This window comes from Mixophyes fleayi, chromosome 2, assembly GCF_038048845.1.
Source record: "Mixophyes fleayi isolate aMixFle1 chromosome 2, aMixFle1.hap1, whole genome shotgun sequence".
In the NCBI taxonomy this organism is placed as follows: Eukaryota; Metazoa; Chordata; class Amphibia; order Anura; family Limnodynastidae; genus Mixophyes; species Mixophyes fleayi.
Genome location: NC_134403.1, coordinates 13,962,146 through 13,971,351, shown reverse-complemented (window position 1 = coordinate 13,971,351; position 9,206 = coordinate 13,962,146). Strand labels below are relative to the sequence as shown.

General features: G+C 43.2%; 1 protein-coding gene across 1 annotated transcript in view; it reads left to right on the top strand.

Annotated features, from left to right (window-relative positions):
* Nucleotides 1-237: 237 nt before the first annotated feature.
* PLEKHB1 (pleckstrin homology domain containing B1) overlaps nucleotides 238-9,206 on the top strand; it is a 37,718-nt gene continuing 28,749 nt past the window's right edge. The window contains exon 1 of the mRNA XM_075198527.1: nucleotides 238-807. The gene's annotated coding sequence lies outside the window, so the exon portion shown is untranslated. The remainder of the gene's footprint in view (nucleotides 808-9,206) is intronic.

The following is a 9,206-nucleotide window of genomic DNA, read 5'->3' as shown; positions in this document are numbered from 1 at the left end:
CTGTAAAAACATTTGGGGTCACTGCGTTTTGTTTTTTTTAAATTGGCTATCATTTTTTTTAAATGAAAACCATTGTTATAACCTTTGCTCCTGGCTATCCCCTACTGCCAGAGAAATGATCATAACTGCACTAGAATTGGATATTAATCTATCCTTCCTACTGCCCTCTACTGGTCAGCGGTGAATGGTGCTCCCAGCTACAAAGTGGAATGCAGAAGTGATCTCTGTCCACATCCAAAACGGGATCTTTCCTACTATACTCACACCCACTCCCTAACTCCTGTCACAACTTGCAGAATGTCTACATCCCTCTGCAACCCCCTTCAGCTCTGAGCTCTCTAACATTAGCGCTTCCCAGCCCCAGCATAATCCTGCACACACACCGTCTGCCATCCGAGTGTTTCATGCATTGATGCCAGCACCAGGATAATTATTCCACTTACACAACAAAGCCAGTGTCGTGGGGGCGAATGCTGCAGGAGCAATCACAGCAATCTGTGGGATACATGAACCTGGCGGGGTTGAAGCTAATTCCGACAGACAGCCCTGGGCGCATCCAGACTCCAGCCAAATGATTATCCCTCCTCGGGGGGAACCGGTTTAATAGCTCGGTGCTGAGCGCAGCATCTGGTCCAGCTGTGACGACAGAGGACGCGTCTCCATCTCTAGATGAACACAGAACGCACATTTAGTATTTCTGCTTAGGCAGTGTTTTCTGGATGACGGCTTTGGGATGTCAAAATCCCATTTTATGTCTAGGAATGAGCCAAACAGGTGTCCTGCGGGGACATAAAACAGAAGAAGCAGGTGAAAGCAGATGTCAGCACTTTCAGCTGTACTACATAAAACATATAACGTTATTATATCGATTGTAAGCTCATATGTGCAGTCTCCAGTTGGTATTGTGTCTTCAGGTTGTGTAATTGTTATAACACAATAATTATAGTCACTAAACCTTTAGTGCTTACTGAGAGAGCAGGTTTAGTTTTTTAAACATTCATTCTAATTTTATTTGTGAAGATGATACTTATAAAGAGTGCTGTGAATTGCAGCTACTGTATTTTTGTACAGAAACATTACTTACTTACTTATATCAGATATTCAATTTAATGAAATGTCTTTAATGAAATAGTGATACGACGCTATTGACACATTCACCTTTCTGCACACAACTCGAATAAAGAGACAAAAATGTGGAAGCTGTTTATAAACAGGGGGGGGGGGGTAGTGGTTAAGGTCAGAAAAAGGCGCTATTTTCCTGTAAAAATTGTCATCTATCAATTAAGTCTCATGAACATAAAATACCATAATAATAAACAGCGCTAGAAGTGGTTCCTTATGCTAAATATTATAATGTCTGTATTTTAATGAGGCAGGGTTATCATGTATAAACATGGAACTGGTTCAAAAATATTACATGAATTAAAAATGAATAAGTAAGACGTAAACGAGGAGGGGGAAGATATATAAAGGGAAAATATATAAAGCGTTTTTTTAATACAAAGGCATCACATGGATATTCCAAGGCACATATAATAACACAAATAATAACCTCTAAATTAGGAACAGATCAGTACAATCTCGGATTGCAGAGGAGCTCATATCCGTAGACATATAAGCCTCTTTAGCTGTACACACTGACAATTTGTATTTGCAACAGTGTGGTGGTCTTAGTGGTAAGCACATCTTATGTTCAACCTTGTTTTTCCCAAACCCATACCCATACTTGCCAACATTACTCCTCTCCCCTCTTGTGCAGCGAATCCCCCCCCCCTCCCCCCATGGCGCAATGTCACAATCACACCATGATGTTGTGGGAACGGGGTCAAAATTTGCAGCAAATCGCATCATCAAGGCCCCTGTTCCGTTCCCTTTATTAGAAAGTAAGGAGAATGTGGCAGGGTTTCCTGTTCTCCCAGGATTCCGAGAGAATTTCCCAAAATTCCAGAGTCCTCTCTGGACATTCCGGGAGACTAGGTAAGAATTCCCAATATTTGTTGCTAAAATATTCTTCAAGTTATTGCTCTTTTTGCCAGTTACAGCAGGATTATTGCTCAAGATGGATTTCAAGACCAGATTTTGTTGAAGAATACGGAAACTTTTATACATCACCATTTTAATTTGATGTAACTTTTTATTACATGTAGAAATATATCTTATTTTCGTAATGTTTTCATTTATCTTTTTTGGGGGATTTCACTTTTATGATTTAAAAGCATTGTTCTATTTGTCTCCTTGATTTGTCCACAAGCATTGTCAATCAGAGGGTGTAGGTAGTCTCTTTCGGTAAAACTATCCTTCATCGAGGAGGTCTATATTTCAAAGTCAGCTCCTGTAGTACAATGTCTCCTTATTCTATTGATTGATTCAAATTAAGATACAAATTTTATCCCACTCACTGTAAGAGCTCATCTATTATGAGCTTTTACAAAGTTACTATAGATGATTTTAGATCTTTTTGTTCACAGAATTTCCGTGAGGGATAATCTAATGAGAATTTAGAGTTGGAAGAATAGCTTTAGGAGAATTTAGGAAGGATAAATCCATCATAATTAAATCTGTAGACAAAGGAGGAGGTGTGGTTATACACAATACAGAAGATTACTTACAAGAGGTTGCATAGACAGAGATAAGGCCTTTTATAAGGTTTTAATAAATACTAAATTATTTCAGGGTCAGCTCAAAGAATGTTCGATAAGCTCCTAACAGATAAGGTGATGTCCAAACAGGAGTGGCCTTTTATTCATGCTAAATATCCTATCCCCCCCCCCTCCCACCTTCCCAAAATACACAAACCCTCTCACCTCCTGGGCATCCAATTATTTTGGAAATTGGGCCACCTCTACTTTCTCATTTTACATTGATTGATTTTGTCACGTTGCCTCTCTGAGTTCCCATGTCAAAAACACAAAATGTATACTAAATGTGGGTAAAAATCTGGAATGGAAAGATTCTTATGAATTTATAACACGATGTTCAGGCTTTAAACATCTATATTACACACTCAGCAGCGGTTTTGGCGGTTGACACTGATTTTATCAAAGATAGAGGAAAAGTGAATTTTTACTGGATTATATCACGTTTCTTTTGTCGCACAATTATTTCATTTTCAATAGCATTTTTTTTTTTCACAGACACTCGGGACAGCGATGGGCACCAAGTTCGCTCCGAGTTTCGCCAATCTGTACATGGGCAATATGAAGAACAGTTCATTTGACGTATCTCATTCAGTGCAAACCCGATCCTTTAAGTATGCTATATAGATGATTTGTCTATAATTTGGGAAGGGGATTCTGACTCAGCACTGAATTTTGTTTTGCACCTTAATTCTCATAATTTTAACCTTGAGTTGAAGCACAATTATCAAATGGTAGCGCTGACCCTGATGATTACTTCATAATTAGTTTCAGGTTATTAATATGTTTAATTTTTGTGCTTTGACATGACAGTTTTATATAAAATGCTTTATATATTTTCTCTCTCCCCATTTGGTGTTTGAATTTTAATTGTCCATTATTAATAAATGGAATATTTTTAACCCATTCTATGCATTATAACTCTGTGTTATATAGAGATATAATATATAGGATAAGGAACTAGCACTGTTTATTATTGGTGTTTTATGTGCTTGCTTTTTGTAATAGAGTTATGGCCACCCTGTATTAAACAGCTGCTTTTTGTAGTGTGATACTAAAACAAATTCATTTCTAATTATTTTTTTGAGAGTGCCAATAGGATTTCATTTCTGTTTTTTCATACATATAAAATGGCTTTGAGGCTTAAAGTTCACATATTCCTAAGTCCACACTATTGGGGAATCCCTGATTTGTCAAATAATAATCATGGGGGAACTAAATCTTAAGGTGTTCACAGAGGAAAAAGTTGTGAGTGCTGGTGCTGAGAGTAGAGAGTTGTGAGTGCTGGTACGGAGAAGAGAGGAGAGAGTTGTGAGTGCTGGCAGTAAGAGTAGAGAGTTGTGAGTGCTGGCGGTGAGAGTAGAGAGTTGTGAGTGCTGGCGTTGAGAAGAGAGGAGAGAGTTGTGAGTACTGGCGGTGAGAAGAGAGGAGAGAGTTGTGAGTGCTGGCGGTGAGTGTAGAGAGTTTTGAGTACTGGCGGTGAGTGTAGAGAGTTGTGAGTGCTGGCGCGGAGAAGAGAGGAGAGAGTTGTAAGTGCTGGCGGTGAGAGTAGAGAGTTGTAAGTGCTGGCGGTGAAGAGAGGAGAGAGTTGTGAGTGCTAACGGTGAGAGTAGAGAGTTGTGAGTGCTGGCGCGGAGAAGAGAGGAGAGAGTTGTAAGTGCTGGCGGTGAGAGTAGAGAGTTGTAATTGCTGGCCGTGAAGAGAGGAGAGAGTTGTGAGTGCACACAGTGAAGAGAGGAGAGGAGAGACTTGTGAGTGCACACAGTGAAGAGAGGAGAGAGTTGTGAGCGCTCGTGGTGAAGAGAGGAGAGAGTTGTGAGTGCACGCACTGAAGAGAGGAGAGAGTTGTGAGTGCTGGCGGTGAAGAGAGGTGAGAGTTGTGAGTGCTCACAGTGAAGAGAGGAGAGAGTTGTGAGTGCTGGCGGTGAAGAGAGGTGAGAGTTGTGAGTGCACGCACTGAAGAGAGGAGAGAGTTGTGAGTGCTGGCAGTGAAGAGAGGAGAGAGTTGTGAGTGCTGGCAGTGAAGAGAGGAGAGATTTGTGAGTGCTGGCAGTGAAGAGAGGAGAGAGTTATCAGTACCGGCAATGAGAGTAGAGAGAGTTGTGAGTGCTGGTGGTGAAGAGAGGAGAGAGTTGTGAGTGCTGGCCGTGACGAGAGGAGAGAGTTGTTAGCACTGGTGGTGGAGAGGAGAGAGTTGTGAGTGCTGGTGGTGAAGAGAGGAGAGAGTTGTGAGTGCTGGCGGTGAAGAGAGGAGAGAGTTGTGAGTGCTGGCGGTGAAGAGAAGAGTTAGTTGTGAGTGCTGGCAGTGAAGAGAGGAGAGAGTTGTGAGTGCTGGTGGTGGAAAGGAGAGAGTTGTGAGTGCTCACAGTGAAGAGAGGAGAGAGTTGTGAGTGCTGGCCGTGAAGAGAGGAGAGAGTTCTTAGCACTGGTGGTGGAGAGGAGAGAGTTGTGAGTGCTGGTGGTGAAGAGAGGAGAGAGTTGTCAGTGCTGGCGGTGAAGAGAAGAGTGAGTTGTGAGTGCTGGCAGTGAAGAGAGGAGAGAGTTCTTAGCACTGGTGGTGGAAAGGAGAGAGTTGTGAGTGCTGGCAGTGAAAAGAGGAGAGAGTTGTCAGTACTGGCGGTGAGAGTAGAGAGAGTTGTGAGTGCTGGTGGTAAAGAGAGGAGAGAGTTGTGAGTGCTGGCGGTGAAGAGAGGAGAGAGTTGTGAGTGCTGGCGGTGAAGAGAGGAGAGAGTTGTGAGTGCTGGCAGTGAAGAGAGGATAGAGTTGTCAGTACTGGCGGTGAGAGTAGAGAGAGTTGTGAGTGCTGGTGGTAAAGAGAGGAGAGAGTTGTGAGTGCTGGCGGTGAAGAGAGGAGAGAGTTGTGAGTGCTGGTGGTGAAGAGAGGAGAGAGTTGTGAGTGCTGGTGGTGAAGAGAGGAGAGAGTTCTTAGCACTGGTGGTGGAGAGGAGAGAGTTGTGAGTGCTGGTGGTGAAGAGAGGAGAGAGTTGTGAGTGCTGGCCGTGAAGAGAGGAGAGAGTTCTTAGCACTGGTGGTGGAGAGGAGAGAGTTGTGAGTGCTGGTGGTGAAGAGAGGAGAGAGTTGTCAGTACTGGCGGTGAGAGTAGAGAGAGTTGTGAGTGCTGGCGGTGAAGAGAGGAGAGAGTTGTGAGTGCTGGCGGTGAAGAGAGGAAAGAGTTGTGAGTGCTGGTGGTGAAGAGAGGAGAGAGTTGTCAGTACTGGCGGTGAGAGTAGAGAGAGTTGTGAGTGCTGGTGGTAAAGAGAGGAGAGAGTTGTGAGTGCTGGCGGTGAAGAGAGGAGAGAGTTGTGAGTGCTGGTGGTGAAGAGAGGAGAGAGTTGTGAGTGCTGGTGGTGAAGAGAGAAGAGAGTTGTGAGTGCTGGCGGTGAAGAGAGGAGAGAGTTGTGAGTGATGTCAATGATACTTTACTGTGATTCAAACAGCCAGTATGTAAATGAGTAGAAAGTGTCGCCATTTAAATGTTCACGGAAATAACAGCTCCTGCAATGTTTTGTCTTCTTTACATGCATATATTTGGGAAGACTCATTAATCTTGTTCACTGGTCGCCGAAGTTTACATCCTGAACATGAATAAACCCTACCCTGCACTGATGAGTACTAAACCAGTGAAAACAGCTGTCTGTAGGTTAACTCTGACTCTGCAATGTCTTAAAGGTCTTCTGTTTAAATGTTTTGTCAAAAGTGACAGTGTCTACAATAGAGACATTTATATCTTAACTGGGAGGAGCTTAAATTCTTCATAATCCTTTTTACTTTTTTAAGTTAAAAAGAAAAATGGAAAAAGAGCTACCTCCTGACGTCCTGCCAGTAACCTGCATATAGCTTAAGTCAGGCGGGTGCTAGTAGGGGACGAGGAGGGCAATTAATCTGGACCACTCTACTTTTTAGCCTATATGGCTGTCATTGGTGTATACCAACACACAGAAGAGATTTCAGGAGCTGTAATAGTTACAGATACATTTATCCTCTGGGAGGCCATGACTGACGATTTATCCCGAATTTTCGTCCTCTGCACTCCTTCTCATAGTTGCATGTTACTGATGGGTCCCTTTTCTTGTGCTTTCCACTAGACCAGTGGTTCCCAAACTCTGAGCCTAGGCTCCCTGGGGTGCCTCTGCGATCTCACAGGGGTGCCTCGGCCAGGGCCAGTGGTAAGCAAGACGGGGGACTACTTGGTAATTATTTTGGCTTAGGGGTGCCTTGAAAAAATGATGGAGACCCTAAGGGTACCTTGAACTGAAAAAGGGATCCACTGCACTAGACTAATAGCAGCCATCCCTCTCCTGTAAGTGTAGGTAATAGATAAATCATTTATTTTGCCCGGTAATACGCACTTCTACAAGGTATAAAGGGGCCGATGCAGAGTTTTCAGGAAAATGGGAGTAAATAACTGTTAAAAAAACAAAACAAAACAGAAAGCAGCATATTTCAGCCTATATGCAGAACTTTACACATCTCAAAATGCATCCACCTCTGCAAGAGCAGCACATGCACCTGATTTGCGCTAAGTCATCATCAGGGCATATGTGTACCTGCCCTCTAGCAGGTGTAAACGATATGCCTCCTAAAAGGTGTGTATGTGTGTTTCTGCAGGTCTGCATGAGCAGCATTTGCATCTGACAGCCCGTTCCCTCCCCCACCTGTATCAGAATCGTACAAGTCTGCTTAGGTGCATATGTGAACGGCAATTTTCGCAGAGAGATTCCATGCAGGATACACTACACAAACTGACGTATGTTCCACTTCGCATCAGCCCCAAGATCTTCAGCCTCAGTGGTGAATGGAAAAGTTAATCTGTCTGAAAGTAAATTTCCCTGTAGGGATAATCAGACAAGAACACGGGAAACATCAAAGGCAGCCCCAAAGGATTATTTCTGACACTGTTGTCATTTTAGCAGAAAATTGTTGGCCTCGAGAGGCCCCGACTTCTGTTTGTTGGCTGGTAGCACATCACCCGGGAACACACACAGGTGTAATCCTTCTGTCTTTTATTGTCTGTTTCTGCCCCTCAGCTGCTCCATGGCCAAAACTTCACGCTCCCTGATAAATTATCGGCTTATAAAACGCTGATGTCTTTCCGCAGCTCTCACCCTCTACACGGAGACCTGTATGTGCTCCGAGGCCCAAGGGAGATCTGACAATATAAGCCAAGGCTGGCACTGAGCAGGCTGGCAGCGCCTGGTACATTAATTGGATTACTGAGCATCCTATGAATGATTGCCTTTTATACAGAGACGCCAGTGTCTACGGAGAATCCAGTTCCCAAATGCTTGCAGACTAAATATTCTATAGGTTGTATATTATTCCATCAACTAAAATAGATTTTTTTAAAGCTTGCTACGATCAATTTGAGCAGCAAAACTTTGCCCACCAAAATAACTCCCCTCCTAAGAAACAACAAATTGAGGAAGACAGGTGACATATTTTCAGTCTCCCTACTGGGCGAGCCTTGTCCAGCAGCTGCTAAGTTATTATTGCTGATTGATCACCCTTAAGAACTAAAACTAAAGAACTAGCTTGAGAGTTTAGACAACACAACTTGCATCACTGCTCCTCTCCCTAAACAGTCATTGATGACACTCCATAGAATCTTCCCATTGTCCTCATCCAAGGGGTCATACCCCGCCAATCATTTTCTCATGTTTTTGTTCACGTTGTCTATGTCATGCTGCCCTGTTCTATTTCACACTCTGTTTAATTATGTTGCGTTCCATTCGGAGCTCCGTGTAATAACTTGCTTGCTTTAACAAGTCTTGAGGATATATAACCTGTTTTGTATGTAGTTGTTTTGTTTCATTATGCTTATTTATGTTAAGCTAAGTGACAATGTCTTATTGTCAATGCATGAACTAAACAGAATTAAAAAAATAACCTTCAAGGCACATTAAGTAACCAATGGCAGCCTTTTGCCAGAAGAGCACTTCAGGAATGGTTTACTCTGGTTATCCTTTCAGTTTTGATCAGTGATTTTTTTTAAACTAGGCGTAAGATGACTTCTAACTGTTTAGTAACTAGGATTCCTGTCCATAAAATGCTTAACGGCTGATATCATTTCTTCCCTTAAACTCTTAACTCCATTTAACTAATCATAAATTAAATGACACAACTTAATGGTATGGTGGTAGAGAAAGAGAGCTGTCAGTTCGAAATCAGCCATGCAAACCAGGATGTCCCAGAATTTACGATGGGACATCCGCAAGTGGGGGACAACCAACACACCCCGGGCGCACATATCTAGCTTAAATGGGGCTGCCACGATAGAACCCGCCCCCCTTCTAGGCTAACGAAAGCAACCACAGACCGATACGCCTGGGGGGTACTTGGACCGAGACTATAGCCAATTCCATCGAAAAGAGGTGGGTTAAATGTGCCCGCTACCGTAATGTGCCCTCGCCACTGGCCGTCGACTGCACTATGATTTCCGGCCTTGCCCCACATGTGATGTCCAGCAGACATGTGATGTCCAGCAGACACGTGATGTCCAGCAGACACTCTTGCATACCGAGACTGCCTTCAAAACGACACATAACCAAACCATCTACCTACGGTCTCCAA